This window comes from Maylandia zebra, linkage group LG7, assembly GCF_041146795.1.
Source record: "Maylandia zebra isolate NMK-2024a linkage group LG7, Mzebra_GT3a, whole genome shotgun sequence".
In the NCBI taxonomy this organism is placed as follows: Eukaryota; Metazoa; Chordata; class Actinopteri; order Cichliformes; family Cichlidae; genus Maylandia; species Maylandia zebra.
In genome coordinates, this window is record NC_135173.1 from 67179565 (window position 1) to 67190334 (window position 10770).

Below are 10770 nucleotides of genomic sequence, written 5' to 3' on the forward strand. Positions count from 1 at the left end.
TCTGAAATTGTATCCTGTTATAGGGCGTAGAATCTAGTGTTGGTTGTTATTGCCAACACATTCAGGGTCGATTTTGTTGCTACTGTCTGTATCTGACTTACCAAAAGCAGAAGTTGTAGATGTCAGCTGTGGAGAATTCAGTCAGTTCGATTGGTGGTTGTGTTTAGGTACTTTTATTGTTGTTTGTGGAACAAAAATGTTTTTCTGCCTCATTTGTGTTTGCGTCCATGATTCAGTATTTAGGTTTATGTTTGGTGCAGCTGAAGTTTATTGCATTTGACAGATAAAAGCTTCATATAAATGTTCTGTTCCACTAATGAAGGCTTCATGTCCTAGTGATGGGTCGTTCGCGAACGAAATGGCTCTTAGAGCCGACTCTTTGACGTGAACGACGCGAGCCGGCTCCTTATCGCGAGCCGTCACGTGGGGTTTTTCTTTTCTTTTCTTTCTCTCAGCCTCTCTCTCGCACTTTTTTTCCGCTTCACTCTGCACGCGAGCCTTGTGCTTTACGCTGGGCAGAGGGGGGAGGGGCGGTAGTTACACTCAGTAGCACAGGAACAGAGCCAGAGAGAGAGAAAGAGAGGCAGGGACAACAACATTAGAAAGGTATAGTAATCATCCACAACTATTTTCGGTTGCAGATGATAAAGGATTGAGAAAGTTTATTCATGCAGGTCCATATGACAGAGAATGTGCATCTTCTGTTTGTTTTCATATTATAATTTATATTTAATTGTGTTGTGGTTTGCAGTGTTTTGTGTTCTTTTCACTTTAAATTTGTAACAGGAAAAAGCTGAAAATTTAAATAGTTAAAACTTGAAATGTGAATAGTTGATTTTTGTATTATATGATTTATTTATTACATTTTATGTGGAGTGAATAAATAAAAGTATATTTACGGTGGCCCCTAGAGACAAAGCACATACAAACTTCAAATCACGTACGAACTCTGAAGCATGTACAAACTCCAAAACACGTAAAAACACGTAAAAACTCCAAAACACGTAAAAACTCCAAAGCACGTAAAAACACGTACAAACTCAGAAGCACATAAAAACTCAAAACACGTACAAAAGACAACAGAAGTGCTCCAGGATGCTGGGCGCAGTGTTGAGCCTTTGTTATCTTGTGGCTACACAAGCCAGCAAGTACCAACGACTGGATTTGGTGTGTGGTAGTAACAGGTAAATGAACTTTTTTTTTAAATTATTTGAATATATATATATGAGTGCCTGTGTATAAATACACAAACAATACACACATGCTTTCAATTGTGTAATTTAAGTGATCTAGTAGCTCTGCTTTGGAAGTTCAGTTCATGCTAGAAATGTGTTTTGGAGTTTGTACGTGTTTTGTCTCTAGGGGCCACCGCATATATTTATATATAAACATATATAAATAAAACCACTTGTTTTTACGTTAGTAATTCCTTTTGTGCATAATTTTATATTATTGTTAATAATAAATTAATTAAAGCAACAAAACAACCCGAAGAGCCGGCTCTTTTTAGTGAGCCGAACCGAAAGAGCCGGATCTCTAAAAAGAGCCGGAAATCCCATCACTATCATGTCCCCAATGTTTTATTAGCTCTAAACAGAGCGTCCAGGCTAAATCCCCGCCCCTCACTCACCCCGCCTCCAATGTTATTTTCTTAAGGATGTGGAATTGTACATAAAATCATTATCAGACTCCACCAGCAAAAAGTCTCTCAAAACACAACATATATGGGAATTTTTTGTGAATCTTTTTTTTTTTTTACCCCTGGTTATTTGTATTCATGTTCTATTCTCTTGTATACTTCATCTGTGTTACGACCCGTCTAGGCCAGGCCATAACATGAGCGAGGCACTCGCTTCCCCCCCAAGACCCAAGCAGTCTGATAGAAGTAACTTTTAAGTTTAAACTGCAGATGTCTATTATTAAAAGATACCTCCGTTATAAAGCTTTCAAATGTATTAAAATGTTCATATATTTTTGTATCACATGCCATTACATCCTGACACACACACACACACACACACACACACACACACACATGCTAATAAGTAAGCTTGAAAAACAGGAAATGCTACGCAACTGTCTCTTGGTATAAATAAATCTGACTGCAATGCCTCGGTTGTGAGTATGATCCAATCTCTCACCCGTGCACGTAGTTCTCTGAAAACTCTCTGACTGTCTTGTATTCCTTCATTGTACTTAAAATGTCACAAAACCACTGACATTTAATTGGTCCTTCGAGCCGGAGAGTTGACTGATATTACTATATCGATTATTAGTCCAACTGTCCACAGACGGAGTCTTCGGATCCTGACGTCGTGACCGCCTGCACTGCAAACGCTCGCTTCCAGGAAGACGAGGAAAGCCCACAGTCGTAAATTCGTCTGCTGGCCGGTGCTTACACAGGCTTCACGGCGACAGGACTCGATAACACCGGAAAAGAACACAGCGCTACTTTGAAGGTGAATATAACACAGTCATAAACATCATGCGTTTGAAATAAATCGACTTTACAACGACACTCATACCTGTAGAATCCTGTGTGGACACTAAGGGAGGTCCTGTGTGGGCCGAAGGTTCGAAAGTAACCTATAAGACGGGATTGCACTTCCTGTGTGGATCGCACCCGCTAAAAACTTTAACAAGGGAAGGTTAGAAAGTAACCTATAAGACGGGATTGCACTTCCTGTGTGGATCGCGCCCGCTAAAAACTTTAACAAGGGAAGGAGTGTCGAGTAAAAGCAGGTTTTCGTTTAGGCGCAATGTATGTGTGTAAAGAGTAAGTACGCCTTTGAATAGAGACTCTAGGTCTCTGTACTACTCTTCTGTTTTCCTGTGAGGTATTGTGTGGTGGGGAAGAGAAAAGGTTGCGCTTCATCGCATAAAATTGGGGCCGCCCTGAGTTTAGCTCAGGGTAGAAGGCTGCCTCAATAACCTCCTCCGACCTTTGTATCCACCAAACTTCATAGTGTATGTGTTGGCAGTATTAATAAAATAAAAATAAAACAAATAAATTAAAATGGGAAATAAACCCACAAGACCTGAATTAACCGCTGATGAGCAGTGGATGGAGAAAATCCATCCAGGTGCCGGCCAAAATAAGCGCAAATAAGGGAGACCCTCCAAACAGAACTAAATAATGAAATATAGTTGGCATGACGATCATGCCCAGATTGTATAAAATAAATAAAAGGAAATCATTCACATGAAAACCTTTTCTATAAAAAGAGATGCATAAGGTAGATTAAGGCTGTGTCATTGTTCAGCCAAGGAAAGTGCGTGAAAAGATAAATGTCTCCATCTTGGAAATGGGTGAGACTGCAGCTCGCCCACAGTCCTTGATGGATACAAAATAAAATATAATAATAAACTACTTGGTTCGACATGCAACAGAGAGAATGAATGTGACTGAAGGTTGGATCTGAGATGAGGCAAACAGAAGACCAGTCTAAAAAGTAGGCACAAACCTGTTCAGAGAAAAAGCAAATTTGTACAGATTGGATGAATTCTAAATTATCTGTTTGCTGAGTAAGATGATCCTAACTATTAATAATATTAATAATGATATAAAATAATAACAGGAAGTATCCTAGTCAGTATGATGTGAGATGGATAATTGTTATGAAGTAGTCTGCATCAAGCTTAAGGTTTGCTCAAACTCAGTATAATGACATATGAGATGAAGAAAATAAAGGCAATATTTGAACCAATTAGGTGCATAGAGGCACTTAACCTGTTTGAAAACCTGTCATTTATCCTAGATAAAAGATTACTGAGATGTGGAGCACATTTATAATAACAACTAATAGGCCAAACCCTGTAGATAATAGCTAAACCTACAGGATTGAGAAGCTGAATTAAATATGTGGACACTGCTAAGTTGATGAGCATGTTACACTTTTTTTATCTTTGTTTTATTTGTTTTTTAGAGCAGAGGCTGCATGCTATTGAAAGCCCACACATGCAGCTGTCTGTGAGCTCAGTTTTTCCCTGACACTTCTGCTTTGTTTCTGGCAGCATTTTTCTTTGTCTTTTTGTGTCCTGACTCAATACAAGCAGCGCTACAACCAGTGTATGAGAGAATCAGAACCATACTAGCCCCAAGACCTGATTATGCAAAAATAGGAGAGACTAAACAAAAAGAAAATGAGACAGCCTCTGATTTTCTGGATAGACTGCCCCCAGTCTTCCGACAAAACTCAGGTTTAGAATATACTGAAGGCCCGGAGACACCATACCAACAACAGCTAAAAAAATGCATTTTTGAAGGGCCTCCTCCCAAAAGTTAGAGCTCATGTAGATAAACATTGGGTCACCCAAAATACTGGGAACCTACCCGATGCTTTGCAGTATGCAGAACATGCAGTGAAAGTCCAAAAGAACAAAGCAGCCCTGTGGAGTTTTTGTAGTAACCACTGAAGGAGAAATCGTTGCATACACAGGAAGAAATCCACAAAAAGGGAAAGGCAGGAAACAGAATAAAGATGATAAAGAACGACACAGAAGGTGTTATAATTGTGATAAAGAAGGGCATTTTGCCAGAGATTGCAGGAAAAGACAGAACACACACATGAGGGCTGGCTTCAAGGCCGCAGGACAGGCTGTATGAGATACACTCTGGGGTGGGTTTTAAATGTAAAGCCCAGCACCCACCTAACTGACTCTCCAGCCTCATGCCTTGTAACTGAGAGGGCAGAATGATCGCAGTTGGCACCTGTAGATGAAACAGACATTGTAAACTTGCCAAAATCCCTATGGTCCACTGGACCAACAGATGTCGGCCTGATAAAAAACGCTGACTCAATACAAGTAAAGGTAATCTCAAAACACAGACCAATGAAGCCGCAATATCCACTATCTGCAGAAGCAAAAAACGGAATCCGCCCAGTTATAGCAGATATGGAAAAAGCAGGCATTCTCATAAAAACAAATAAAACAACGTGTAACACACCTATATTTCCAGTAAAAAAAGCAAACACAGGGAAATATAGACTTGTTCACGACTTAAGAGCAATTAATGACATTACAGAACAAATACCTCCTGTTGTGGCGAATCCACATACAATATTGAACCAAGTGTCACCCAGAGAAAAATGGTTCTCAGTCATAGATCTTTCTAATGCATTCTTTTCCGTGCCCCTGCACCCAGAGTCACAAGGGCTATTTGGCTTCACGTTTGATAACCAGAAATACACATACACACGCTTACCACAAGGTTTTCAAAATAGTCCAACACTATATGCGGAAGCTCTTAAACACTCAATGTCTACTTGCACTCTGCCTGCTCCAGGAAAGTTCCTACTATACGTAGATGATATTCTGGTGACCGGAAACACGCAGACAGACTGCAAGGCAAACACCCTCACCGTGCTATATCACCTAGCACAGCAGGGTCACAAAGTGTCACAACACAAGTTACAACTGTGGCAGTCAAAGGTCATATATCTAGGTCATGAACTGACAGACTGACAACTGACATATCTAGGTCAAGGCAGACAGCGTTTAGACAGCAGAAAAGTAGCTGTACAATACGCTTCTAAGCCTGTCGCCAAACAACAAATGATGAGTTATTTAGGTCTTTGCAACTTTTGCAGATGTTGGATACCTGAATATGCACTGCTGGCCACCTTTGCAAAACTTGATCTATGGCAAACACTTAGTTCTGAAAGATGACATAAAATGGACACCAGAGGCAGATAAAGCATTTATTGACTTGAAACTTGCCCTGCAAACAAGCACAGTTTTAGCTTTGCCTGACTGTGACAAGCACCCTCCTTCCTGCAGAAGTAGATGGTGCCGAACACAGCTGTATGCAGAAGCTACCTTAAAAAAAAAAAAAAAAAAAAAAAAAGAAATGAAATGAAACCCCGACCAGACATTTTTAGTACACTGCAGCCTACTGTTTTAGAAGCGAAACCTTTAGCTTCCTCTTTTTCAGCACAGAGTGAATAACTAACGGCTATCATACGTGCATGATGCGCAAAGATCAAGATATATATATTCACACTGACAGTCAATATGCGTTGCACACCAAAAAAGATAATTCAGCAATTACTGAAGGCAATAACTTCGCAGGCCAAGCCGCAAAGAAGGCCGCACGGCAACCAATATGAACTTTAATGTCTGAAACTTTACAGCTAATACCACTTGATGTACTTCAAAATGAATAGGAAGCCGCTCCTATAGAGGAGCAAAAGAAATGGTTAAAGTGTGGAGCACGGCTACAAAATTGCTACACAAGACAGCAGCATTAGTGACAAATAGCTTAAAGCATTTGTCAAGGGGTGGAATGATGAGTATCCTCCCCAAACACTTCTATACTCAAAATTTTGAAGCTTCAGCACAAGAGCCTATCAGAACATGCATGATTTGCCAGAAACATAATGCCCAAGGGAATCTAAGGCCCCAAAGAGGTCATTTCCCCACTCCACCTCACCCATTTCATACCATACACATGGATTTTATCCAACTAAACAAACTAACACCTTTTGAGATAGAGCCAATAGATAAATCAATAAGAGAAACAACATTAGCAGAATGGATGGCAAAGCTGCTAGAGAATAAAGAAATAATAACGAACAATCAACTGCCGAGTGATTCTCTTCCAGTCTCTTCCAGGTTGAAACCAGGCGACTGGATCCTGATCAAAGTACTCCAAAGAAAAAACTGGAGCACTCCCAGGTGGGAAGGCCCCTACCAGGTCCTGATCACCACGCCCACGGCATGCAAAATTGCTGAACGACCTTCGTGGATTCATCAAAGTCACACCAAAAGGGTAGAGCCTACCTAAAGCATAGACCCTAGTCTCCTCCAGACCTCTTTGTGTTCGCCCGGTGGGGGGTAGGGTGATCAGGTGGCAACACTCGTGAACCCACCTCTCTGGCCGGGGTCTACTCACTGGGGGTCTTGAGAGAGAGACACAAGGTCAAGAAGAAGAGACGCTCACCCAAGGGAAAATCATCCAATCAAGATGATCAACATGCTATTACCAACTCTTCTGAGCCTGCTGGTTGTCTCCCAGACACACGGGTTCAACCCTTGTAATGACACAGACGGACAGGCAAAGAAAACAGACGACCTTTACCTGTGTTACAACAAGACAAGCTTCACCTCTACCGTATGGATACCTTTTAACTCATTCTACATAGGAGGATACAAAGCCGAAGCCTGGAAAGGCTACGACTGGTACCTATCCAGTTCAGACGGAAACAACCCAGGATGGGACACCGTTTTCACTTATACTGGAAATGATTGGATGCCATATCAAAGCAGTTAACTGCAAGAATCAGCAAAAAACCTTTCAAAGCAAATGAACTTGACGAAGACAGCTGAACACCTGATCCTCAACTTCCACACGCTGAACAACCCATTGCTGGAGAAGCCACCAAAATCACAGAAAAGAACCCACCTGGTTCCAACGCTGGCAAGTAGCTCTAACTGCTACCATCTGACCCTATTTATCTACAAGAGCGGAAAAGATCCACATCACTTCGTGTCAATATGCAATAACATAACGAAAGGCATGGTCCCATCATCCACAGAGGCGCCACAGGAAGAAGACGAACCAAACGGAAGCCCGGCTTTATCTGCAGGCCCACTCTCAAAAACGATGAAAACTGCCATAATAGTGGGACCAAAACTAAAGCCAGACGACTGGTTCCGAGTCACCACAGGGATCACAGGACACTCAAATAACTGGTTACTACTGGCAGAACAAGCAGCTCAAGATGCTAGTGATGACTGCATGGTCTGCCTAGGACCAAGACCAATACTGAGAGTGGTACCTGCACCTATGGAAGAAAACTGCCTGACAGCTGTAATGAACCATACCAACATTCAAGACAAGAACTGCACAAAATGGGACAGAATCTTTCCCATCACCAACGAAGGAAAAAGAATTTATAATGTTGAACATTTAACTTTGCTAAATGACACTCTAGTTGAAAATGTACCCGCAAGTGACTAGAAGTTGATAAGATGCAAAATATTTGAACAACAGCAGGGAATGATAGAAGTAACTTTTAAGTTTAAACTGCAGATGTCTATTATTAAAAGATACCTCCGTTATAAAGCTTTCAAATGTATTAAAATGTTCATATATTTTTGTATCACATGCCATTACATCCTGACACACACACACACACACACACACACATGCTAATAAGTAAGCTTGAAAAACAGGAAATGCTACGCAACTGTCTCTTGGTATAAATAAATCTGACTGCAATGCCTCGGTTGTGAGTATGATCCAATCTCTCACCCGTGCACGTAGTTCTCTGAAAACTCTCTGACTGTCTTGTATTCCTTCATTGTACTTAAAATGTCACAAAACCACTGACACAGTCACACGAAACAAATCCGTTAAATACAAGGTGATTTATTTACAATGTGAATAAAGAGAACCAAAACGGGAGTGTCAGCACTTCAGGGTGAGCCAAGGCCAAAACAATAAACAAAACAAACCTACACAAATCCCGCACCCCTGACCTTACCAAAACAAAGTCAAAAATAAAGACAGAGTCTAACCTCCTTAACTAACTCAAAACAGGAGAAAACGGGTGGTCAAAAGAAACTGCAGCTCACCCCTACCCACTCCACTTCCACAACTTTCAAGCGTACTGCAGCCAGCAGTTACCACAGGACTACTGCTGGGTGATGAGGAGAACCGCGAGGACCTCTCCCGCTGTAGCACTCCTGCCTCCTTTTAATGGGCGGGTCCTCCAGCTGGATCCAATCACGCCGGGGCAGTATATCCACGCACCAATCGGAACAGGGCCCTGGCACAGCTAAATTAACATAGAAAAAACACAACACCTGCACAAACAAACACATGGACATACAAGTTCGTAACAGTGTGTTGTAAACTCATTGTTTGTTTAATAAAGTTCTTGTTTGAAAAAAATGTATCCTGTATCGCAATATTTTGGAATAAAAGGTTTATAGGATGTACTTCAAATAGATAAGAACAATCGACTTTGCCAGCAAAATCTAAATTGAGTTTTTGTTACTATTGATGCTGCTGAGAAATAAACATGGTTCCAATTAAATGTTTGTCGACCCTCTGGGTTTGTTCAAAAATCCCTTCAGCTTGTTCGTGGACAAAAATGTCCACCAGCATGTTATGTTGTGGCAGGGATTTGTCCACCAGGGGGCAACAGTGGTTGGGGAGCTTTCAGTCTGTGGGGGCGCAAGCCCCGGTTCTCTTAATAAAGAAGCAACTGTGAGCTAAACATGGTCTCCGTGGTTCCTTGGTCTTAGGATATCACATATGGCGACGAGGGTAAAAGCCAGGTTTTGCTGTGAAGTTACACCGTGCTAAGTGACTTATGAACTGAGGTTGGCAAGTGGTACAGCGCTAGCATCTGTGGGAAGTGGAGCGTAACCCTCGGTGTGGAATAATGGCTACCACTTTGGGCTCGGTGGCACCGTTCGACAGCGAGCTACAATCCTGGGAGGAATATTGTGAGATTTTGGATTACTTCTTTGTGGCGAATGATATTAAGGAGGAGGAGAAGAAGCGAGCGGTACTGTTGAGTTGCGTGGGCGCACAGACCTATGCCCTGATTAGGAACCTACTCAGTCCGGTCAAGCCAGGGGATCGTTCTTATGCTGAGTTGGTGGGATTGTTGAACAATCATTTTCACCCTAAGCCGAGTGAAATTGTGCAGCGGTGGAAGTTTAACACACGGAATAGAAGGCCGGAGGAAAGTGTGGGCGATTATGTAGCGGAGCTGAGGAAGCTCGCACAGGACTGTAACTTTGGAGACTCCCTGACGGTGATGCTGCGGGATCGTTTAGTATGTGGAATAAGCGACGACAGAATACAGCGCAGATTGTTAGCAGAGGATTCGCTAACATTTGAAAAGGTGCTGAAGTTTGCTCAAGCAATGGAGGCTGCTAACAGAGACATTGTGGATTTGAAGAGCATGACAGAACAGTCGCGATTCACTAAAGGATTAGGAGCCGTGAACAAGATGGAGGACGGCGGCTCGACGTCACAACAGGTTGTCAGGAAGTGCTACAGATGTGGAGGACTAAATCATGTGGCCAAGGACTGCAGGTTTGTTTCAGAAAAATGCCACAACTGTGGAAAGGTGGGACACATAAAAAGGGTTTTCCGAATGAAAATGGAACAAAAAGGAGGGCGTGGCAGACAAGGTAAACAAGCCCATTTCTTGGAAGAGGAGAATGTGGAGAGTGAGGAAGAAGGAGCTGAAATGCACCACATAAAGGCAAGTGTGACTATGTATAATGTGCATGAGGAGATTAGCATCCCAAGGGAAGAACCCATCAGACAGAAGCTAAAAGTAAATGGACAGAATGTGACATTTGAAGTAGACACAGGCTGTGGTTACACTATCATGTCGAAGGAGTCATTTAAAAAACTTTTTGAAGGCAGTAAGGCGCCCAAAGTAAGCAAGTGTGGAATCAAACTGAGAATGTATGGAGGCCACAAGGTACCCGTGTGGGGAGCAGCCCAAGTGCAGGTGGAATTCAGAGACAGTAAGAAAACACTGGATGTGGTGGTGGTTGAAGGGGCTGGAACTAGTTTGATGGGTCGGGGATGGATTAAGGCCCTCCAATTAGACTGGCAACCTGTACATAAGATAGAAGGCGGAGATGATGCCTTACAGCGGATACTGGCCAGACATGAAACAGTGTTTAAGGATGAGTTGGGAACGCTGAAGGGGTTTGCAGCAAAGATACATGTAGCCAGTGATGCCAAACCGTGCTTCTATAAGCCCCGATCAGTTCCGTTTGCTATGAAAAAGA

The 10770-nt window shown here is 42.2% G+C and overlaps 1 long non-coding RNA gene across 1 annotated transcript; it reads left to right on the forward strand.

Moving 5' to 3' along the window:
* Positions 1–1884: 1884 nt before the first annotated feature.
* LOC143419584 (uncharacterized) lies at positions 1885–8281 on the forward strand. The gene is made up of 2 exons (XR_013099603.1): positions 1885–2459; positions 6606–8281. It is a non-coding gene; the product is annotated as an uncharacterized LOC143419584 (long non-coding RNA).
* Positions 8282–10770: the final 2489 nt, after the last annotated feature.